This window comes from Geotrypetes seraphini, chromosome 2 (genome assembly GCF_902459505.1).
Source record: "Geotrypetes seraphini chromosome 2, aGeoSer1.1, whole genome shotgun sequence".
Taxonomy (NCBI): domain Eukaryota; kingdom Metazoa; phylum Chordata; class Amphibia; order Gymnophiona; family Dermophiidae; genus Geotrypetes; species Geotrypetes seraphini.
Window position 1 is genome coordinate 249,559,482 of NC_047085.1, and position 23,759 is coordinate 249,583,240.

A 23,759-nucleotide genomic window follows, 5' to 3' on the forward strand; every position below is an offset into this window, starting at 1 on the left:
GTTAGACTCACACTGAGATGCAACTGTGCATGAGTAACCTTGAGACATGTCACAACACGCACAGACTTGTTTCAAAGGGGAGAAGGAGGAAAAGGGATAAGAGGAGAAGGGTATCATGTCCATCCAAAACGGGTCTTCTGGTGATGCCACTGATTCAAACTGTTGCCCAACTATCATGCTGCAGTAGTTCAATATCATAAATATTCAGAAAGACAAGCAACATATAAAGTAATGCAGATATTTTCTTTATATCACTTTGTATGGATTTTCCATGATATTGTGCATTCAAGTCTGGATCTGAAAACACTGGCATAACTTTATATGGATAACTTATCTATATATAGTTATCTCTGCTCTAGTTCTGTATTTAGGCTTGAATGCATAATTTATCCAGTGACCAAATTTTGCCACTCTCTATGTAACTTTAAACCCCACCTCCATCCTTACCCAAACTCCAGCCTATCTTTGCTGCCTAACTTTCACCATATAATAGTTTATGTGGCCAAATGTTATCCATATAAGGCCTGGTAATTTTTTAGGTGTGTTTTGCTTAAGCAAAAGTACATGTGAGCTCTGCAATTAAACATTTAGCCAAAAGGGGTTCCCACCATGGTTACTGGTGACCATGGTAGGACAGCTTCAATTGCCAGTGACGGTTCCTACTAGATATTATTTTTACCACTGATAAAGAGTGACAGTGACCTGACGTGGGAGAGATTGAAGAACTGCAACAGACTCTATCCCTCTACCAGCTGAATATTTGTGCAGACTGCAGCAGTGTGAGCTGGCACAGATTTTCACCTCTCTGCTGGCTGAAGGCTTGGTGGCCAAACAGTGACTGAGATAGAGAGATGGCAGGGACATAGAATAGCAGCACTCCGGAAGCAGCAGTGATAGAAGTCCTTTCTTCTGCATTTTTTTTTTTAATCTTTATTCTTTTTAAAGCCAAAAATAAGTGCAACATATTTTACAAACATTTTATACTTTAACAGCACTTAAAACCAGTCAAAATTATATTCTATGACAAATACATATCTCCCCCCCCCGTCTACATATCCAAAAATTGCGCACTAAATTAAAAAAAAAAAAAAAAATCTTCCCACCCACCCACCCTGGATGTGTATTATCAAAAGGGGAAATCAACAATCACTCTTTGCAGAATTGTGTCAATGGCTCCCAAACGTCCATAAACTTCTTACAATGTCCCTGCTGTATGCCATTGGTATCCGGGATAAGGTGCTGAACTGGTTCCGTGGCTTCCTTATATCCCGCACCTATCAGGTTCGTTTTAATTATGAGCTTTCCGACACCTGGAGCAATCCATCCGGTGTGCCCCAAGGCTCTAGTCTCCACTATCCCCATTGCTCTTCAACGTCTACATGTCCTCACTGGGCACGAAGCTAACCCAGCTGGGGATAAAACTATTTAGTTATGCAGATGATTTTACGATTATCATCCCATTCACCAATTCTGTCTCCGAAACTATTCCCAAAGCTTCAGAAGCTATAAACATGATGGAACAATGGATGACAAACTTTAGGCTCAAACTTAATTCAGATAAAACGACTTTTTTCATTGCTTCACCACATCCACTTGACATTAAATCACCCCTCTGTATCAATAACCTTAGTTACCCTATCCAGCCCTCCATAAAGATACTAGGTGTAACTCTGGATCAATGCCTAACCATGAAAGACCAAGTAGATTCCTCAATCAGAAAGGGATTTTTCACTCTCTGGAAACTCAGATCCCTTAAAGCTTATTTTGTTACATCGGTTTTTAGAATCCTAGTCCAATCCCTCGTACTAAGCCTGCTTGACTACTGTAACATCGCCTATTTGGCAATTTCCCAAAAAAATATGCAACGCCTACAACTGTTGCAGAATGCGGCAGTCAGACTAATCTTTGGACTAAAAAAATTTGACCACGTGACACCCTACTACCGGCAGCTACATTGGCTGCCAATGAAGGCACGCGTAAAGTTCAAATTTGCCTGTTTCTGCTTTAAAGCATTACACGGACTTGCCCCCAAATACATTACTGACCTTTTCTCCTTCTCAACCAACAGACACAAGAGAAGTTCACATTCCAACTTCGTTTCCCCCCCAGTGAGAGGTTGCAAACTGAAAAAACACCATGAATTCCTTCTCTCACACCAAGCAGCATCATGGGGTAAAGACCTAGAACAATTACTTTCGCCCTCTACTTATGAGGAATTTAAGAAACGTCTAAAAACACACCTGTTCCTAAAACATCTTGACAACTGATCCACTTATCTCTTTCCTCTCAACAGCGACCTACTATCCTTTTGATCACTTTTCTCCTCAACAATGAATTTCCTGTCTTATTACTTCTCTTTCTTCTTCCCCTCTTGAAGTCAGTCAATTTGTACCTTTGCTTAATCTTTTGTAAACCTCATAGAACTTCACGGTATTGCGGTATATAAGCTGTTATTATTATTATTATCATAAGTTCCATTTTAAAAGTTTAACACAGAGATTCCCCACCAAAAATTGTAATTTAACCAATCCCAGTTCTGCATTTCTGTTGACAGGGACCCAAGGAGTGTTCCCTGGATCCCTCCAGCAGCACTAACCGGGAAAGATGATGAAGCAGCAGACCAGAGACTGCGGAGCAGGTGAGAGGAAGTGGAGGGAGAAAAGGTAGAGACAAGAGATGGAAAGGGTGAAAGGGGGAGAGCATAAGAAGGGTAGTGAGAAAGGGAGAAATACAATCACATCTTTCCACAAACCTCTCAAATTCCCTCCCTCACCCCCCCTCCCTACCACACACACAACACATTTCACACTTTGTTAGGCACACCTAGACTCTGAAAAACATGTACCACAGTGCACAGACACTCCTCCCCCCTCTCTCTTTCGCTCGCTTACACACACAAACACATCTCATAAATCCCCCCCGACACAATACTGACAGACATCTATCCCCCCATCCACAGACAGAATAATGTAACCCTCACTGCACACACGATTCTTATTCATAACCTCTACCATCCCCACAGCCTCTGCACCTACAACCACCCTAGTGAGACAAGACTTCATGACAAGTCTCCAATCCAGATCCTTACACGAGTTTGCTAAGGGGGAAAGTGTTATTGTGTCACGTTGTGTGTACTTTCCAATTTATTTTCATTCATTTATTTATTTAGAATTAGCTAAAAATTAAAAAAAGCACAGAAGTGCTTTTGTATATCAGGTTCATTGTTTTTGAAATCTTCTCATGACGAAAAAGAATGGAGTTTTTATATTTACATAATTTTTATTAACAAGGTCAAAGTACAAGCAGCAAAGTACATAATGGTTTCTGCTACATACCATGCCACAATACCAAGTCAGTTTTACATTTTCCATGTTTCTTCCCACAGCTTTTTAGGAAATGGTTTTTCCATTCGTTAGATTAGTTATGCTTGTAATAAAGTTAGAAATAGAAATGCTTACCTTCCTGTTTATCCAGAGCCCAGCAGAAGAACGGATACGTGCTGTCTGAGCCTTGCTCTATATGGGTGAGGGGTAGAGAGGTGAGCTGTAAGGTGTTACTCTCAGAAGGCAGGTCCAGGAGAGGCTCAGCAGGTGTACAATATCTGGATCTCAGCCAATCTCAGCCCCACCTTTATCAAGAAGGTTACATTCGTTACAGAGAGATTATGAAAATGCTGTATCCCAGAAAGAAATATGGTTCAATGCTTCCCAGATTTCTGTTCCTAGATTGATAGCGCAGGCACTGAGAATTAATTCCTTTTGCCTCTACTGTAGGAGCGGGGAACCTTCAAGCCTCAAGAACCATAAACCAGCACTTTCCAAAGAGGCCCACAAGATTAAAAAAATAAATAAATCCTACTCATCTGTTCCTGCTGCCTACTTTGCGCGCCTAGGGACAGGCCAAAAGGGGACTTAGACGTTGTTTTTGATTATGCTTCCCATTTGTTTTATATGATTTGCATTGCTTTGCTTTATTTCATTTCATTATTGATAGCTTTTTTGACTTTCTTAAGTTGTGTAGTTTATATGTTTGTAAGGTATTGCCCTTTCTCCTCATAAAGACACACCAGCCAAAACATGACTGTGTCGAGAGTATGATGCAAAACATCTCATGTACTTTTTTATTTTTTTACACAGTGGAATACATTTGAGTGTATCCTGGACTTTTTTTTGTTACACTTGTTTTTTCCTTAAGGTTGTGAAAAATGACATTTAATATAGACAAGGAATTTTCAGAGAGAAATGGTGTCAATTATTCTTAGGTAACTGATCTATACAATCTTAGTCCTCAACAAATGATCTTTAGAACCGTTATTCACCAACTCTGAACTTTGTTTATTCCACTCGATCTGTAATACCTTATAATCATTGTAAACCGCATAGAAACATAGAAACATAGAAGATGACGGCAGAAAAGGGCTACAGCCCATCAAGTCTGCCCACTCTGCTTACCCACCCCCTGTCTATGCCCTAATGACCCAATTTCCTTATCTTGACCCTCGTAGGGATCCCACATGGGTATCCCATTTATTCTTAAAGTCTGGCACGCTGTCTGCCTCGATCACCTGCACTGGAAGCTTGTTCCAATGATCAACCACTCTCTCTGTGAAGAAATACTTTCTGGTGTCGCCATGAAATTTTCCGCCCCTGAGTTTGAGCGGGTGCCCTCTTGTGGCCGAGGGTCCCTTGAGAAAGAAAATATCATCTTCCACTTCGACACGTCCCGTGAGGTACTTAAATGTTTCGATCATGTCTCCCCTCTCCCTACGTTCCTCAAGAGTGTAGAGCTGCAATTTGTTCAGTCTCTCTTCGTACGAGAGACCCTTGAGCCCCGAGATCATCCTGGTGGCCGTCCGTTGAACCGATTCAATTCTGCGCACATCTTTACTGTAATGTGGCTTCCAGAATTGCACACAGTACTTAGAACATAGAACTTCACGGTCCTGCGGTATATAAACTGTTATTATTATTATTCATTTATAGGCTTATGACTTGAAGCAAAAGGGCAGCTGAGTTTGTGAACCTTAAATTTTCATCTGCCTCTCCTAACCAGTTCTGTTTATTGAAAAGTGAGTTCTATGGTATTTTACAGGACAATTTTCAACAATATTTTTGAAAATAGCACCCATCTATGGGCCAGACACACTTAAGAACAAAAGAATTGCCATATTGGGACAGATCGAAGGTCCATCATGCCCGGTATCCTGTTTCCAACAGTGGCCAACCCAGGTCACAATTTCCTGGCAAGATCCCAAAGAGTAAAACAGATTTTATGCTACTTCTTCTAGAAATAAGCAGTGGATTTCCCCAAGTTCATTTTAATAATGGTTTATGGAATTTTTTAATTTTAATTTTTTGTTTAATAACAAATTCTCATTTCATTCCAACAGGCATAGGAAAAGGATACAGGATTATAAGGCATATTTGTGACATCATAAACTCATTAGAACCATAGCTTTATAGCCCACATCAAGAGGAAGAAAGGAAGACGTCAATATCCAAATAATATTAATCAAAAAGAAAACCAGAATAAATTATCCAATAATTGACACCATTTCTCTCTGAAAATTCCTTGTCTATATTAAACGTCATTTTTCACAACCTTTAGGAAAAAACAAGTGTAACAAAAAAAAGTCCAGGATACACTCAAATGTATTCCACTGTGTAAAAAAATAAAAAAGTACATGAGATGTTTTGCATCATACTCTCGACACAGTCATGTTTTGGCTGGTGTGTCTTTATGAGGAGAAAGGGCAATACCTTACAAACATATAAACTACACAACTTAAGAAAGTCAAAAAAGCTATCAATAATTAAATGAAATAAAGCAAAGCTAGACGCTAACGCCTCCATTGAGCTGGCGTTAGTTTTTCCACGTAGCGCAGGGGTTAGCGTGCGCTAATCTGCAGCGCATGCTAAAAATGCTACCGCAGCTTAGTAAAAGGAGCCGTTAGCGTGTTCACATGACAAAACTAGCATGGAACACTGTAGCATGTCCCACATTAGACAATTTTTGCTATGTCAGGCATGTATTTATTAGGATTTACTGCCCTTTTGAAGGAATTCACTCTCGGCAATGTACAGCAAGGGAAAGTCAAACAACAGCAATAGACAAATACGTACATCAGTAAAATTATTCAAATTACAATCAAATTACGGCCTAGTATGCTACATTACAATGTCGACACAACACATGGTAAAACATTTTAATAATTCCAAAAATAATCACCTTATTTCCACATAAATAAACAAGCAAATACTTTAATGGTCACACAGTGACTCTAGATTTTTTAAGTGAACGCTCAGACCCATAACCAAACTCTAGTGAAAAGTCACGGAGTCAGTTATAATAGAGACCATCACAGCAAGTTCACTGTCTCTGCTAATAACATACAAGGAAAAGATAGATAACTTATCTGAATGCAGGATGGCACTGCTGATGCTCTTTCACTGCTCCGGGTACATATTTAAAGTACTAACACTTTGCAACTGCCATAAGCTGTTAAACCCCCCCAACCCGGGTTTCATGATTCCTCATGATTCCTCAGGAGGGGCACTGCAAAGGAAAAACAATAACATTCTAACCACCTTCTACTGTGACAACAGGGTCAGGGCGAACTAGATACCCAAGACTAATAAATATATTCACACTAAATGTTTCAAAACCTTTCGAATACTATTAAATAGGCTTATCAGGGACCGGACACTCCTTCACCCGGCTGACAGGCAACTCTAGCAATGTCGAAACCCGGAGCAGGCCCAGAATTTGAAGCTCCAGCCAACCAGGGTAGACCATGTACCCAGAGCAGTGAAAGAGCAACAGCAGTGCCATCCTGCATTCAGATAAGTTACCTATCTTTTCCTTGTATGTTATTAGCAGGTGGCAGAGACAGTGAACTTGCTGTGATGGTCTCTATTATAACTGACTCCGTGACTTTTCACTAGAGTTTGGCTATGGGTCTGAGCGTTCACTTAAGAAATCTAGAGTCACTGTGTGACCATAAAAGTATTTGCTTGTTTATTTATGTGGAAATAAGGTGATTATTTTTTGAATTGTTTTATGGTTATCACCTTTGAAGAAACAAGGTCCCTTATATTTTATGTGCAAAAACATTTTAATAGACAGTATAGGGTGTAAGCAAATGTGGAGCTTATATATAGATAAGATAGAGTAGCAGGAGAAAGACAATAAGGAGACTAATTAGTAGTTAACACAGCTTAGTAAAAGGGCCTCAAACATAGTGGCTTTAGTCTAGATCAGATCCCATGATTACAGTGTACCAGCTGCCAGCTCAGAACTGTTGCTAGAACGCCTGGAATAAAACGAAAAGTTTAAGGGGATATAAAATAGAGAGGGAAATCCTCCAATCATTGAAAAGAAAGGGTCTTAGCATCAGATTCTCAGCCCTGGCTCTGACTGCGCGGGAAACCCAAGGAAGCAGGAAGAATCTGTCGTGTCAAGAAGATCTAGGGCTCCATTTACTAAGCTGCGATAGCGGTTTTAGCGCGCGCTTAGCGTGCGCTACATTGCCCCGTGCGCTAGATGCTAATGACACCATCGCAGCTTAGTAAAAGGAGCCCCTAATCTAAACTGAGATTTTGTGGATTGCTCAATGCCTATAAAGGTTCAAGGCCATTTGCAATTAGACAAGAGCTCCTACAGACATGGGGGAGCTTACAGTAGAAGTCGCTGTGGCAATTTACAAAGAAGAGTGTGGGCAAAACAAGAGTTCGTACAAACATGGGGGACTTACAGAAGAGTGCGCTACGGCAATTTATATTGGGGGGGGAGGGGCTTTTAGAAAACCAGTATGGCGCAGTAGCTAAAGCTACAACCTTGGCCCCCTGAAGTTGTGGATTCAAACCCACGCTGCTCCTTGTGACCCTGGGCAAGTCACTTAATCACTCCACTGCCCCAGGTACATTAGATAGATTGTGAGCCTGCACGGACAGACAGGGAAAAATGCTTGAGAACCTGATTAATTTAATGTAAACCGTTCCGAGCTCAATCAATCAATAAATTATAGAAGTCAGATATTGGATAACCCTGTGAAGACTAAAAGGATCATCTTGTTGAAAGGTGATTTTTGGAAAGATGCCTATGCACACATCACCATTGAGAAACACAAAGCAGCATGAATTTTAAATACATATTCAATCACTTTCTTTTTGATCATTTATAGCCCTGTAACTCTACCTGCATTCAAAAAAGAAGGCAAATCTACTGAAACAAAAAGATGCTGTTTAGCTGAGGTCCTGCCTACAATGTGTATGGAGATACTGCACCTTATTTCCCAAAGATAAAACTCATAAAATACACCCTCACTCCACAATAAACAGCACCGATTTATACAATTTGCAAAAATCACAGCTTCAAGCAATTCCATTGTCATTCTTTCCTGACTTTTGATGTTTTACCATTTTTACTGGAATTTCTGCGCTAGATTGAAGTCCAGAGTCGATGGAGTGGATGACTTACCTTCGTCCCAACAGCAGCTCAGCAGCAAATGTTCTACGTGCCTCGGTGGCTGTGGTTGATGGTGAGCAGCAGCTCTCTGTCAGGACTTCCTTAATGCAACAAGTTGAAACAGAAAGCTTGTCCCCCGCCCCAGTCTTATCAGGAAATGAGGAAGCAGCCACTCACCAAACCTGTCCAAGGAGCACTGTTAGGACACTTACAGCTTTTTTGGTTTTATTTTATACATACTGTAATTCACTGCTCAATTTCCAAACATTCCTCTGCATCATTTGGTTTTTATCATAGAAATTTAAACCTTGAATTTGGTCTCTCCTTCCTGACTGCCCTTTTCCATACCAGTTACCATTAAGACCTAATCCTCGGAACACATCTAGCCAGTCAAGTTTTCAGGATACTCAAAATTAATGTGCATGAGGCAGATTTGCATATAATAGAGACAAATTTGCATATAATGGAGACACACACATATGAAGATACTTATAGAACTTTATGCTATGGTTGTTCTAATCTCACCTTTATTCCATTGCACATCATTCTTTCACCATATCACAAGTAACATAATGTCCAACATGTAAACATGCACTTATACACCTATTCATACCCACAGGAAACCTGAGAAACACCTTCGGGTCGAAACACGGACCATGTTGGGTCCTCTTAAGAACATAAGAACATAAGAAATGCCTCTGCTGGGTCAGACCCGAGGTCCATCGTGCCCAGCAGTCCGCTCACGCGGCGGCCCAACAGGTCCAGGACCTGTGCAGTAATCTTCTATCTATACCCCTCTATCCCCATTTCCAGTAGGAATTTGTCCAATCCTTTCTTGAACCCCAGTACCGTACTCTGCCTTATAACGTCCTCTGGAAGCGCATTCCAGGTGTCCACCACACGTTGGGTAAAGAAGAACTTCCTAGCATTTGTTTTGAATCTGTCCCCTTTCAACTTTTCTGAATGCCCTCTTGTTCTCTTATTTTTCGAAAGTTCGAAGAATCTGTCCCTCTCTACTCTCTCTATGCCCTTCATGATCTTGTAAGTCTCTATCATATCCCCTCTAAGTCTCCTCTTCTCCTCTTCTTCACTATTACAAGTTGTAGATGTCCTTTGTTTCCTTGGATGCCAATAAAAGTCTACATCAGCAACATCAGTTTCCACAGCCTTTTGTTTTGAAGACAAATTTTCTCATGTATATTTGTTGTGGATATCCTGAAAGCCTGACTGGCTAGGTGAGTCTCAAGGATTTAGTTAAGAACTCCTGCAATAGGATTACTTGGGGAGATGTTTGATAGTTTGATAGCTTTGGTCCAGAACTGACTTGTGTTCATCTTGCCTCCTGTTATTGTTTTTTTATTCATGCCCTTGATGGATGAACTTTCCCATGTGTAGGGTAAGCGCAAAGGACAGCAGATAATGCTCTGACTGAGGGACTGATGCCCAATTTGTATTTGAGATGAGGTGGGCGGGATTGGATGTTATGTTATCAAGGATATGCCATTTTTCATGAGTAGGGTCTAATGGTTTTATGTCTAGTTGACTATCCAGTAAGAATTTTTTGAAGTTGGAGATACTAGTGCTGTCTTGGGACTCTAGAGGTATGTTTATGTCACCTACAACAATTGCCCTTGCATATTGGCTGGTAAGGTTTGAGATAATTTCTTGTAGTTTTGTGGCAGTGTGAGACTATGGTTCTAGGAGGCAATAGATTAGCAAGATTCCTACAGTGCTGGGGTATATGTTTTATAGTTTGCATATCATATATTATAGGGAGGACTTTTGTGGACAAGTGCAAAACCCCCTCCATGCTTGTTCAGTCTGTGTATATGGAGAATACTGTATCCTGGCAGGCAGAGATGGGGTAATTCTGGGCTGTTTAAGTCCTTGAGCCAGTTTTCTCAGAAGAAAGCAAGGCCAAGGTCATTTGAGGATATCAGCTCATTAATAATAGCAGTTTGTTGGCTATGGATCTGGCATTAACGTAAATGTATTGAATTGGGGTTGTTGCTCTTTCTTTTCTGTGTTGATGAGTGATGCGGGCATAGCTGGTTTGAATGATTTCTAGCTGGTGGAGGTCTGGGTTTCTTTTTGTTTGAGGGTTTGTAACCAGAGATTGTGGGGATCTGGTTCTAGAACATGGTAGGGTAGTCCATAGCATACCAGTTTTTTCATGGAGTGAGTTTGCCTAGTTTTGGATCTCAATATGTTGGGTGCCTTGTTGGGAGGAACTTCCATTTTGTTTAGTAATCATTTCTTAAGCTTAAGAGACCTAGGAAGGCCAGGATCAATATGTAGTACTACTTCATAGTTGTGGTTGAAGATTATGCTGTGGGGTCTGGGTGGAGAGGAGGTGGACCGGGAGAAGGTTTTCATGAGGTGACAGTAGATTACATTGGCGTGGTCGTTGTAAGGAGAGTTCATTGGCTAGGAAGGACTGCTGATGGAGAAAAAGGCAAAGATCTGGCTTTAGATGAGCTGGGAATGCAGAGTCTGTGTTCCGTCCTACATAATTTTGAATAGATTTCCATAGTATGTGTACTTGCAACTGTTTGTTTCAATAAAAATATATATTTTTTAAAGAAACTGCACAAAGAACTGTGGTGGAAAAATTAGAGAAGGAGCATTTAGAGCAGGGTTGCCCAAGTCCGGTCCTCGAGATCTACTGACAGGCCAGGTTTTCAGGATATCCACAATGAATTTCATTAAAAATTATAGGGACGAGAAGAGCAGATATGTTCACTGTTGCAGGACCACAATGGTGGAACACTCTCCCCCAGTATATTAGAACAGAACACGATATTGCAACATTCAAAAACTTTTTAAAAACTTATTTATTTAAGGATGCTTTTAACCTCTAGTATATGTTTAATTAATGCTTACGAAGTGTGCTTTGGTAAATTTTCTACCCCACCTTTTGTTTTTTCCTTTTTACTTACCATACCCTATAATGTAACTATACCCGCTTCCCTCTCTCTCATGTTAGTCATAATTGGAATTTATTGTTACTACGTTAAGTTTCTTTATTGTATTTTATTATAATATGTACATCGCCTAGAAATTGAAATAGGCGATTTATCAAAAGCAGAAATAAACTTGAAACTTGAATATACATGAGAGAGAGATTTGCATACCAAGAAGGCAGTTCAGGCAAATCTCTCTCATGCATATTCATTGTGGATATCCTGAAAACCTGGCCTGCCAGTAGATCTCAAGGAACGGACTTGGGCAGCCCTTATTTAGGGAATCATATAGGGTCAAGACAGTATCCGTGCTGGTGAGTAGGAGTAGTGGAGCATAGCTAGACAGTAAATGAGGAAGTTAAAGCAAGAAACTTAGAGTCAGAGGGGTCATTAGCATGAATGTTAAAATTCCTCAGAATAAAGGAAGAGGATGATGGCTTGAAAAGGAAGGAAAGCTGGGAGTCAAAGTAAGTGAGAAAGGAAGACAGGGACATATCAGGTGGAAGGAGAGGTTGAAATCTACTGGATTTCAACTGGACAGTTCTCTTTCAACAGTCAGATATTCTATCACATCACAGCTTAAATTGCTCTGAACGCTCACTGCGTTCTTTCAATTTCATAAACAGCAAAACAGCCTCTCCACATAGACACTTGAACATGTCTAGCATGTCAGTGCTACCATTTGTTGATGAATTATGGAGGTGGAGGCATTACTTTTCATTCAGTCCTTGTACATTAAACTCCCCCGATATCACAAACCCTCAAATTGCAACCTAATTACCGTATTTTTCGCTCCATAAGACACACCTGATCATAAGACGCACCCTAGATTTAGAGGAGGAAAGCAAGAAAAAAAAACCATTCTGAACCAAATTCTCCCTACCAGGTTCTGTACCCTGTCCCCCCTCTGACCTAGTTCACGCCTGCTATCTAACACCAGCTCTGGTAGGATACACATTTCAAATCTGACATATTGTAATCTCATATTGATCTGTGTTGTGGTGCCTCATGCCATTCTTTTATCATTTTTGTTTTCTTTTACTTTCTTTTATTATTTTTTGTCTTATTTTTACTATTTTATTTTGTTTTGTTCTTCCAGTTTTGATTTTGTTGTGATCAATTGGTCCTTATTTTGTCGTTTTATCCTCTCTGATTAAACAACCCGAATATGGCCATTAATAACAGAATAGTTTGATCTTACTTACTGGCCTGCTTTCATGCTTTCGGGCTCTGCCTGTGGTAGACCTGTGCAGTGCGGTGTGCCGGGAGTACCTTTTAATTTCGGCCACTTTTCCCCTGCTGCTATCTCGTCTTCATGGGATCATGCTCCTGTCTACTGGGGCCTGGTTGAAGTGCTACAGCCCATTGGTGACGTCGAGGGATCGCTTGTGGTTGGCGGGGCCCACCTGGATGTTGCACAACTGGATGCTTTTGACTGGATGCGCCCTTCGTTGCCTCCTTTGGCTCCCAGCTGTTGGTGCCTGGTAGGGTGCTGTGGCTTGGTAGGGAATGTGCCGCGGCGGCAGAAGGGCTCCAATTTTGACGCTGGAGGGAGGAAAATGGAGCACACTCACTCCCACCAATCGGACGTCTGTTGCAGTGGTGACGAACAAGCACGAGGGCCAATGAGGAAGAGTGCCAACCCCAGCCATTCACGTGTCCTCACGCATTCTCCCTGCTGGGGGAAGGATGGAAGGGCCAAATCTCAGCCCAGATCGCGGGTCAAATTTAATCACCCCGGGCCAGAGTTTGACATGTTTACGTGCTCAGCACTGTGGGAGTATGAAAGGCTGCCAGTGGAAGCGGGGTGGGGGAGCAGTATTCGCTCCATAAGACGCACCCTTATTTCCACCCACTTTTTTGGAGGAAAAAAGTGCGCCTTATGGAGCAAAAAATACAGTACTAAAAGAAATTCCAACAATCTTTCCCAAATGACCTCATTTAGTCCAGGAAGGCAATGATGCACCAGAAAGCTCATCAATCAACATTCACTTCTTGTAAGAGTCTAAAATGAACATTACTCTTAAACAGGGGTTTTCAATTCTGTCATCAGGACACACCCAACAAGTTAGGTTGGGTATCCCTAACTTGTGGATACTGGATATCCCTGACATAGGTTTACATACAGTGGAGGCAGTGCATGAAAATGTATCTGATGCACATTCATTATGAATATCTTGAAAACTCTGGCTTGGTGTCTCCCGAGGGCAGAGTTGAGAACCCCTGCTCTAAAGGTCGCTCACAAAAAAAATAACAGCTGCACCTCCCCCTTTTATATCTATCTGCTGCATACGTATGTATAAATATGCCTGAGTATACAAAAAAATATTTTGGTTGGATCCCCTCCTTCCCTCAACTACATCTCTGTAATAAAGAAACAATCCAACCTTCTCTCTGTTATTTTTAATATGCCATCTTTTGGCTACTGAACAGGCATTGATCAGGTGCCATAAATAATTTCACCATAATATGATCAACTTTTCTTAATCTCTGCGATATTGGTGGGGTCTTTGCTCATTTTTAATCTAATTAAATTTACTCTTCCTTCCTAACTTAACTGCCACAGTGGCCATATCATAAAATACACGAAATAATCTCCACGGCTAATTCTTTTGCCCAGCACAGTCTTAGACTAGTTCACATCCTTCAGTCCTCAGCATTCATTGGCATCTTCTGATCATGCCCTTTGGTCATGCCCTTTATTTGGGCCTGTCAGAGGATGCCAAATTAGCTGTTTGATATTAAATAGCCCCAAAAAATGTTGTTCAAGATGTCATCTGCATTGTTGGCCAATATGTCAGCATAGTCGTGAAGTAGTAGGTCAGCATAGGTGTAGTTTTGGGTGGGGATGGAGTAACAGGGCCTCCCTCCTAAATGTAATGACTACTAATGCTGAATTTATTCCCCTCCTTCAACTTTCAATATGACTTACTTACCTCTTGATGCCCTCCACTCCCTAAAAGTCAACAAGCAAGCTTACACCTATGGAGGTCAGGCTGAGAAACTCCCTGTGCCTGGAGGAAAAATGAGGGCTGAACAAGAGAGAGAAAGAGAAACAGGAAAAAAGAAGGACAATATCAGTGAATTGAAAAACAAACTACTGAATGCAAATTAAGCCCCTTGCTACCCTTACAATGTGAATATGGGTCTTAACAACTGGCACTGCTAACACCGTTAGAACGTACAGAGACTTTCTCCACGCCTCAGATTCCTTACAGCACAAGAACATAAGAAAGGCCATACTGGGTCAGACCTATGGTCCATCTAGCCCAGTATCCTGTCTCCACAGAGCCCAATTCAGGTCACAAGTATCTGGCAAAAACCCAGATAGTAGCAACATTCCATGCTACAGGTCCCAGAGCAACCAATGGCTTCCCCCATGGTTTTCTCAATAGCAGATTATGGACTTTTACTCCACGAACTTGTCCAAACCTTTTTTAAACCCATGTATGTTAACCATTGTTACCATATCCTTTGGGCCAGAGGCTCTGACAACAAGTTCTAGAGCTTAATTGTTCATAAAGTGAAAAAAATATTTCCTCCTATTGGTTTTAAAAGTATTTCCCTGTAACTTCATCGAGCATCCCCTAGTCTTTGTAATTTTTGATGCAGTAAAAACATCGATTCACATGTATCTATTCTACACCACTCAGAATTTTGTAATCTTCAATCATATCTCGCCTCAGCCGTCTCTTTTCCAAGCTGAAGAGCCCTAACCTTTTTAGTCTTTCCTCATATGAGAGGAGTTCCATCCCCTTTATCATTTTGGTCGCTCTTCTTTGAATCTTTTCTAGCCATTCTGCTATATCTTTTTTGAGATATGGACCAGAACTGAACGCAATACTCAAGGTGAGATTGCACCATGGAGCAGTACAAAGGCATTATAATATTCTTAGTCTTATGTACCATCCCTTAAAATTCCCAGCATCCTCTTTGCTTTTTAGGCCGCCACTGCACATTGGGTGGAAGGCTTCAGCGTATTGTCTATGGTGACACCTAGATCTTTGTCTTGCTTGCTGACCCCTAAGGTGGACCTTAGTATCAGGTAACTATGATTTAGATTATTCTTCCCAATAAGCATCATTTTGCATATGTCCACATTAAATTCCATCTGCCATTTGGATGCCCAGTCTTCCAATTTCCTAAGGTCTTTCTGCAATTTTTCACAATCTGCATGTGTTTTAACAACTTTGAAAAGTTTAGTGTTGCCTGCAAATTTAATCACTCCATGTCGCGTTCCAATTTCCAAATCATTTATAAATATGTTAAATAGAACTTGTCCCAGTTCAGATCCCTGCAACATGCCACTATTCACCCTCCTCCATGTTTGCAGTGCACATGGAATTCACTTATATATTGTTACAACATTGCTAAAAGCCAAGCATTGATACTCCATGAAATCAAGACATTGTTACCTACTAACTAGTTGAATTGTGTAAACTTACAGTGAGACATAATGGTGCATTTCTCATAGAAACGTGATGGCAGATAAAGGCCAAATGGCCCATCCAGTCTGCCCATCCACAGCAACTCTAAGAGATTCCATATGCCTATCCCACGCATTCTTGAATTCAAAAAGTCTCTGTGTTCAATCACCACCTCTTCCAGGAGACTGATCCATGCATCTACCACCCTTTCTGTAACAAAGCATTTCCTTATATTACTCCGGAGCCTATCACCTCTTAACTTCATCCTATGACCTCTCATCCCAGAGCTTCCTTTCAAATGAAAGAGACTCGACTCATGCGCATTTATGCCACGTAGGTAGTACCCGATTTTATGCTTCTTGCAAGAGTCCTGTACCCCGAACTGAATTTGTGCCACAACTTATGCAGACGCCTCCATCCTTAAGCGGTTTCCCAGCATTGCAGTGACATCTAGTGGGCAGACTTCATATGCTACACCCCTGAGGCAGGCCTCCATTTGGAGGCCGAAACACGGACCATGTCAGGTCATATCATTCTATACTAGGACTTTCATACATTTGGACTTTTTTATGTGAACTTTGAAGTGGATTTATATGTATTATTATTGCGAATTTAATCATACAAATAAAGATTGTCTATCCCAAGGCTGATGTGGTCTATCCCACTTCTTCTGTTGTTTGATTTTACATGGGTTTAATGATCCTTTTTTTGTTCTGCATTTAAATGTCTCTATCATATCTCCCCTCTCCCGCCTTTCCTCTACAGTATATTTATTGAGATCTTTAAGTCTGTTCCCATGTGTCTTATGACAAAGACCACGCACCGTTTAAGTAGCCTTCCTCTGGACCGATTCCATCCTTTTTATATCTTTTTGAAGGTATGGTCTCCAGAACTGCATACAATATTCTAAATGAGGTCTCACCAGAGTCTTATACAGAGGCATCAATACCTCCTTTTTCCTACTGGACCTAGCCGTTCCTCTCCCTATGCACTCTAGCATCCTTCTAGCTTTCGCCATTACCTTTTCAACCTGTTTGGCCACCTTAAGATCATCCCATACAATCACACCAAAGTCCCGCTCTTCTGTCGTGTACATAAATTCCTCACCCCCTAATCTGTACCGTTTCTTTAGTTTTTTGCAGCCCAAATGCATAACCTTGCATTTCTCAACATTAAATTTTAGATCATTCTTCAAGCTTCGTTAGGTCTTTCTTCATGTTATTCACACTATCCGGCATATCTATTCTATTGCAGATTTTGGCATCATCCGCAAAGTGGCAAATTTTACCTGGCAGCCCTTCAGGCATCTGTCTTGGTGGGGGAGAGTCCAAACAGTTAAGATGATGATTCTGCCTGTGGTTTCTTACCAAATGGGTATGTTGCCGGTTTATTTTCAGGGGTCTTTTTACAAAAAATTAAATAGTATTCTGACAACATTTATTTGGCTGGGGAAAGCAGCAATAATTGCCTTAGTATCTTTACAAAAGCCAATTGTGAAGGTTGAGGTAAATTTCCCAAATATTTATAGGTACCTTCAAGCCTATATTATGCATCAGGGTATGTACTGGATCCTCCCTGATGATTAAAACAGAGGTTAACCATATTTTATAAGGGGTAGGAGCCTCAGATCCACGTGTGTTACTGGCGTGTTAACTCTGCAACTACACTAGATAATAATAATAATAATAACAACTTTATTTTGTATACCGCCATATCCAGCGAGTTCTAGGCGGTTCACAGCAATTAAATTAAGATTACAGACATAGTAAGACATTAGAGTTAACAATTTTAGGAATATACAGGTCATTGTAGTTGACAGGAGTATGCAAGAATGTACAGTAGGGAGACAAAAGAAATTTTTTTTATTTTTTTTTTTAATATTTACAGGAAAGTACGGTCATTGAGTTAAATTGGTTTGTAGGAAAATAACTTCATCGGCCCCACTCCCCTTCCTGCTTAGCAATAAATTTTAACAGTCTTATAGTTCTATAGTTGCTGACTGATTTATCTAGTCAAACAAAGAACTTAGCTTAAGCAGGGTGAAGTCAAAATGCTGCAGGCATGTTTATATGTCCTGCTGTCTTTGCTGGTCCAATTTCGCCAATGTGTTGCTAGCGAGCGTTTCGCTGTACCGGGTTGATGGACTCCTGAAAGAAACAACAAAAGTACAGCAGTGTCAGAGCTAGAATAATGAGAAGAACACTTCCCTCTGTGTCCAGCTTACTCGGCACTACAGTTAATGCTCAAATCGGCATTCACCACTGTTTCCATATATAAGAAGAACTGAGAATTTAACAAGAGAGGTATTTTTGGGGAGTATTAAGATTAATTTCTCTTTATCCTATATATATTTTTGATATGTACTGGATCCTCCCTGAGCTCATGGAAAATCTCCCAGACTGGTTATGGTTGGAATGGCAACTCATGTCTCCACTGTGTTTAGGTCACATTCTAAGTATCAAGTTACCTAGACTGTATAAGGACAATAGAATTTTATTAGACACGTGGCAAACTTTAAAATCTATCAATAATTTAACACCTATTCCAATCCATAAATCCACGTGTCAGACCCTCTGGCTGAACTCCAAGATTCACATTGGCGGGTTAAGGTCATCTGGAAACACTGGATGAAGGCAGGTATACGTACTTTGGATGATGTTATATCAGATGGTAAGCTGCTTGACTTTTCACGTTTGCAACACAAATTTGGAATTAACAAATCACAAAATTATAGATGGTTGCAGTTGAAGCAGGCCATTCAGAACGGGTTCCCTGAATTGAAAAATCTAACTAATCAGCATAGTCTGCCGGTATTATGTTTTCAGGTGAACTTCCTGGGACACCAGGCCGCTCAGTGGTACAAATTAATATCTGGATTTTTGAATAAGAAACCAAAGACTGGTCTGCGTGACATTTGGAGCATTGAGATAAAGCATCAAATTACTGCGTCTCAATGGCCACGAATTTGGGCTTGGAGGATGAGATGTACGGTGTCGGCAGTTTGGACCCCAGTTCGTCTACAGAAATTAGATAGCTCTAAGTCTAATAGATGCTGGCACTGTCATCTCGAAGCTGGGACATTAGATCATTTACTATTCTATTGTCCATTGATACTTAGTTTTTGGAAATCTATTTGGGGCCAAGTGAATAATCTACTGGAAAATCCGGTGGTATCTTTGTTATTTGGTACTTCCATGAGAGCCAAGTCAAATCTCTTGTAATAATAAACTTTTGCTCATCATGACAGGGGTTGCCATACAGCAAATTATGAAAAACTGGAAAAATTGGGATCGGCTGAATTATAAGTTTTGGTGGAATTCGTTATGCCAAATCTTTAAAATGGAGCGGGCAATAACCATACAGCAAGGGCATTTTAAGAAATTTAGGGATGTTTGGGAGCCATTAACAAAATACTGTACAGAATGAATATTATTTTTTCCCTTTTGTTCATACACATCCAGGGTGGGGAGGGGGGTGGGAATACTTTATGATTTCTTATGCTTAAGAACAATTGTTGGGTATAAGGGAGGGGGATATTTGATGTGAGCTATACTTTGATGGTATATTAAGTGATGTTAAAGTAAAAATGATTGCATCTTATTTTACACTTATTGAAAGTTTTAAAAATGAGTAAGGATAAAAAAAAAAAAGATTTGCTTTTCTTACGCTTGCAGACTCAGAAATGTACAGGGGACTCGGGTAAACAACCATAGTAAAGTACAGTATATCTAAGTAGGTAGTGAACATTGTGGGTATAAGTGGGTAGAGTGGGTGAACATTGTGTGCATAAAGGCTGATGGTCTATGTAAAATGCACAGGTACCTCTGAATTTATCTCTATGTGCAGAGTTTAGCTATTTATCTGTGGGATGTCTGAGAGTGGGTGTGTATGAGAATGTGCACTGGAAGTGCGTGCATATATGTTGTTTGGCAATGACTAGTGGGGCAGGGTGTGTGCATGTTGGTGGGATGAACTGGGCTGGGGTGTGTTGGGACAGAATGTGTGTATGCTGCCAATATGTGTCAGGGGGGCGGTGTGAATGTGTAAGTGAATCTATGTAGCATAAGTGTGAGTAGAAAGAAACGGTGGGAATGGGACAATGTGCGATCTGTGATGTCGTACTCTTGTGATATATACTGTTTTTTAATCTCAGAATACAGCGTGCTTCATTCCATTCTGCATGTCTATGTTCAGGATACATGACCCCTGAGGTAGGCATACTTTACCCCGAAACACAGTGCTGTGTCAGGTCAAATTTTTTTTTATATATATATCTTTATTCATTTTTAAGCGATACATAAGTGCAACATATTATACAATCACATTATATTATTAAAGCACTTAAAATCAATCAAATCTTAATCTATGACAAATAATAAACCTTTATACACATATCCTCCTTTGATCTTTTATACGGAGAGTCCATTGTCCAATTCCCTCTGTTTCTTTCTTCTGTGCTGTCATCGTGGGTTTGCTCCATTGTGGACTGTTTCTTTGTCATATGTATGTGTGCCAGGGTGTGAATGTTGACAGCATGTGTCAGGGTCTGAGCGTGTAAATGCGCGAGTGTGGATGCGATATGTACATGGGCATATATTAGGTATTTTATAGGCACGAGTGTGTTGGGGGTTCTTTGGGTGTGCAGCGGTGTGTGAATAGGTGTTCACGAATGTGTGTGTGCTTCTTAGGACCTCTCTTGGTGTAATAGAATTGGTGCTCAGTGTGCAGTATCAATACCCCTAACTGGAGGTACCCAGTTGCAGAACTGCCCCCTTAAATTGTAAGCTTACTCAAGCAGCAAAATAACTTGTGCATCTTTTTAAAAAAAAAAATTATTTATTCAATTTTTAAACTACATATGTGCCCAATAATTAATACACTTACATAGAATATTAAAATTAAAGCATATTAAACTTACTAAAATTTATAAAAGAAAAAATTATTTCTCCCCACCCTTCCACCTATTAATCAATCAATAAATACCTTCATGATCAATCAAAAAACATATCCCCTAAACCAGGGGTAGGGAACTCCGGTCCTCGAGAGCCGTATTCCAGTCGGGTTTTCAGGATTTCCCCAATGAATATGCATTGAAAGCTGTGCATGCACATAGATCTCAGGCATATTCGTTGGGGAAATCCTGAAAACCCGACTGGAATACGGCTCTCGAGGACCGGAGTTCCCTACCCCTGCCCTAAACCAATTTCATAACGTACCCCCTCCCCCACCCTTAATATAAGAAATTTATGGATGTTTGGGAACCGTTATCTAAATACTGTAAGGACTGATCTTTTTAGATGTCCCTTTAAACCAGTGATCTCAAACTCATGGCCCGAGGGCCACATGCAGCCCGCCAGGTACTATTTTGAGGCCCTCAGTACGTTTATCATAAAACTGTTTCTTGATCATATGTCTCTTTAGCTATAAATGACAAAATTATTATTAAGACTTAGCCAAAAGGAAAGATTTATAAACTATAAAGAGTTTTACCTCATGCTAAATTGTCATTTCTTTAATAAGACATTAACTATTTTTTCTGAGGCCCTCCAAGTACCTACAAATCCAAAATGTGGCCCTGCAAAGGGTTTGAGTTTGAGATCACTGCTTTAAACATACACATCCAGGGCGGGATAACGTGTGCATCCGACTGCAACTCACTTTGAGTTTGGATTTCGAAAAGGCACACAATGTTCAGTGCACATTGCTACTATTGTTTTCACTGCTGTGCTGGGGCTATTATGATTCTTTAGGGTGCCCAGTTTAGGAACTGTATAGGCTGAACCTGAGCTCAGCACTGTGTCTGTGTGACAGACCTAAGCAGGAGGTCGGTGACAGTAGAGTGGAGGGAAAAAGAGCGCACTGCAGATGAAGCATCCAAGCTGTCAGGCGCAGCATGTTATGAGCAAACTGAATCATGGGAGAGCAGCTCCCTAACCTTTTGCTAGCCTTAACAATCTATCAGTTCTAGCTTTACTTCCAGCTCAGGTACAAAGTTCATTCCCTTTCCCAGGTCCATTCACTAGCTCCTGCTTTGTGCTTAGCCTCTCCCTTGGCAACATTGCCGAAAGAAAATCAAAACCATGAAGAAAAATATGAGCATATAACTTCACAGCAGTTGTTCTGGCAACGAGAAAGCCAGTAACGTCCCTACAGTTTTTGTTGTCTGCTGGCCAGTACTTAAATGGACGCAAACCTTGCAAATAAAATACAAACTATTTAAAAATAACAACACAGGAAGAATTTACTGAGCCTAAGCTATAAACAGCCTGCTGATGACCAACTGCACCCTCACTCTATAAGGCAGGAAAAGCATGGTACATTTTAAAATAGAGGGTGCGGACTGGAGAAATCAAGATAAACACAGTAAATTTTACTGCCTTGCTTTTATTCCCTTACTGAGAAACTACCTATTAAGTCTAAAGATAGGAAATTACAAAGGTTTGTTTTAAAAAAAAAAAAAAAACCACTTGCCAAATGAAGTAATCTCTTGATTTCATAGCTGCAAATGTCTTAATTGAAGACTGCAGTTAGAACTGATATTTCACAGTGCAGATAACAGTAGGATCACAAAGCAGACGATATCTGGGATTTAAAGACAGAGATTCCACGGAAACTGATGTTCTATTGCAGGGGTGACCACACTTTTTTGGCTTGCGAGCTACTTTTAAAATGAGCAAGTCAAAATGATCTACCAACAATAAAATTTTTAAAAAACACAAAGCACACTGTACGCAGAGAAAATGTTAATTATCATTTATATTTGGGGGGGGTTTCAAAGAGGTCAAAGCAGATGACCTTAAAATATGCAATGTCACCTCAGTAACAACTATACGAAAATAGACAAATATACCCACTCCCCTTTTCCTAAACCGCGATAGCGGTTTTTAGCACATGTTGCTGCGCTGAATGCCCGATGCTGCTCCCGACGCACATAAGAGCATAAGAATTGCCGCTGCTGGGTCAGATCAATGGTCCATCGTGCTCAGCAGTCCGCTCCCGCGGCGGCCCTTAGGTCAAAGACCAGTGCTCTAACTGAGTCTAGCCTTACCTGCGTACGTTGTTATTCAGTAGGAACTTGTCTAACTTTGTCTTGAATCCCTGGAGGGTGTTTTCCTCTATTACAGCCTCCGGAAGAGCGTTCCAGTTTTCTATCACTCTCTGGGTGAAGAAGAACTTCCTTACGTTTGTACGGAATATATCCCCTTTTAACTTTAGAGAGTGCCCTCTCGTTCTCTCTACCTTGGAGAGAGCAAACAACCTATTTTTATCTACTAAGTCTATTCCCTTCATTATCTTGAATGTTTTGATCATGTCCCATTTTCAGTCTCCTCTTTTCAAGGGAGAAGAGGCCCAGTTTCTCTAATCTCTCACTGTACAGCAACTCCTTCAGCCTCTTAACCATTTTAGTTGCTCTTCTCTAGACCCTCTCGAGTAGTACCATGTTCTTCTTCATGTACGGCAACCAGTGCTGGACGCAGTATTCCAGGTGGGGGCATACCATGGCCTGGTACAGCGGCATGATAACCTCTGATCTATTTGTGATCCCCTTCTTAATCATTCCTAGCATTCTGTTTGCCCTTTTCGCCACCGCTGCACATTGCGCAGAAGGCTTCATTGACTTGTTGACCAGTACTCCCAAGTTTCTTTCTTGGGGGGTCTCTCCAAGTACCGCACCAGACATCCTGTATTCGTGTATAATATTTTTAAAAAAATATATATTCTTTATTCGTTTTTGAAATCAAATTCATAGTGCAAAACAGATGAACAATCAAGTATTATAACATATTGCGCTCTATTCCAACAAATTGATATAAAGCTGTTTAACCACCCAGTGGCGTACCTAGGGTATGTGGCACCCGGGGCCCATCATTTTTTGACACCCCCCCTATGTAAAAAAATATTT

At 40.6% G+C, this 23,759-nt stretch overlaps 1 protein-coding gene across 2 annotated transcripts in view; it reads right to left on the reverse strand.

The window, feature by feature from the left end:
• The window catches only part of LOC117355668, a 41,381-nt gene extending 32,836 nt beyond the window's left edge, over nt 1-8,545 (reverse strand). Inside the window, exons 1-2 of one of the 2 annotated variants that reach the window (XM_033934571.1) lie at nt 8,479-8,545; nt 3,459-3,628 (exon numbers count right to left, since the gene is read on the reverse strand). The gene's annotated coding sequence lies outside the window, so the exon portion shown is untranslated. Of the gene's footprint in view, nt 1-3,458; nt 3,629-8,417 lie in introns of both variants that reach the window. The other variant, XM_033934572.1, reaches the window with a different exon arrangement.
• Between the last annotated feature and the right edge of the window lie 15,214 nt (nt 8,546-23,759).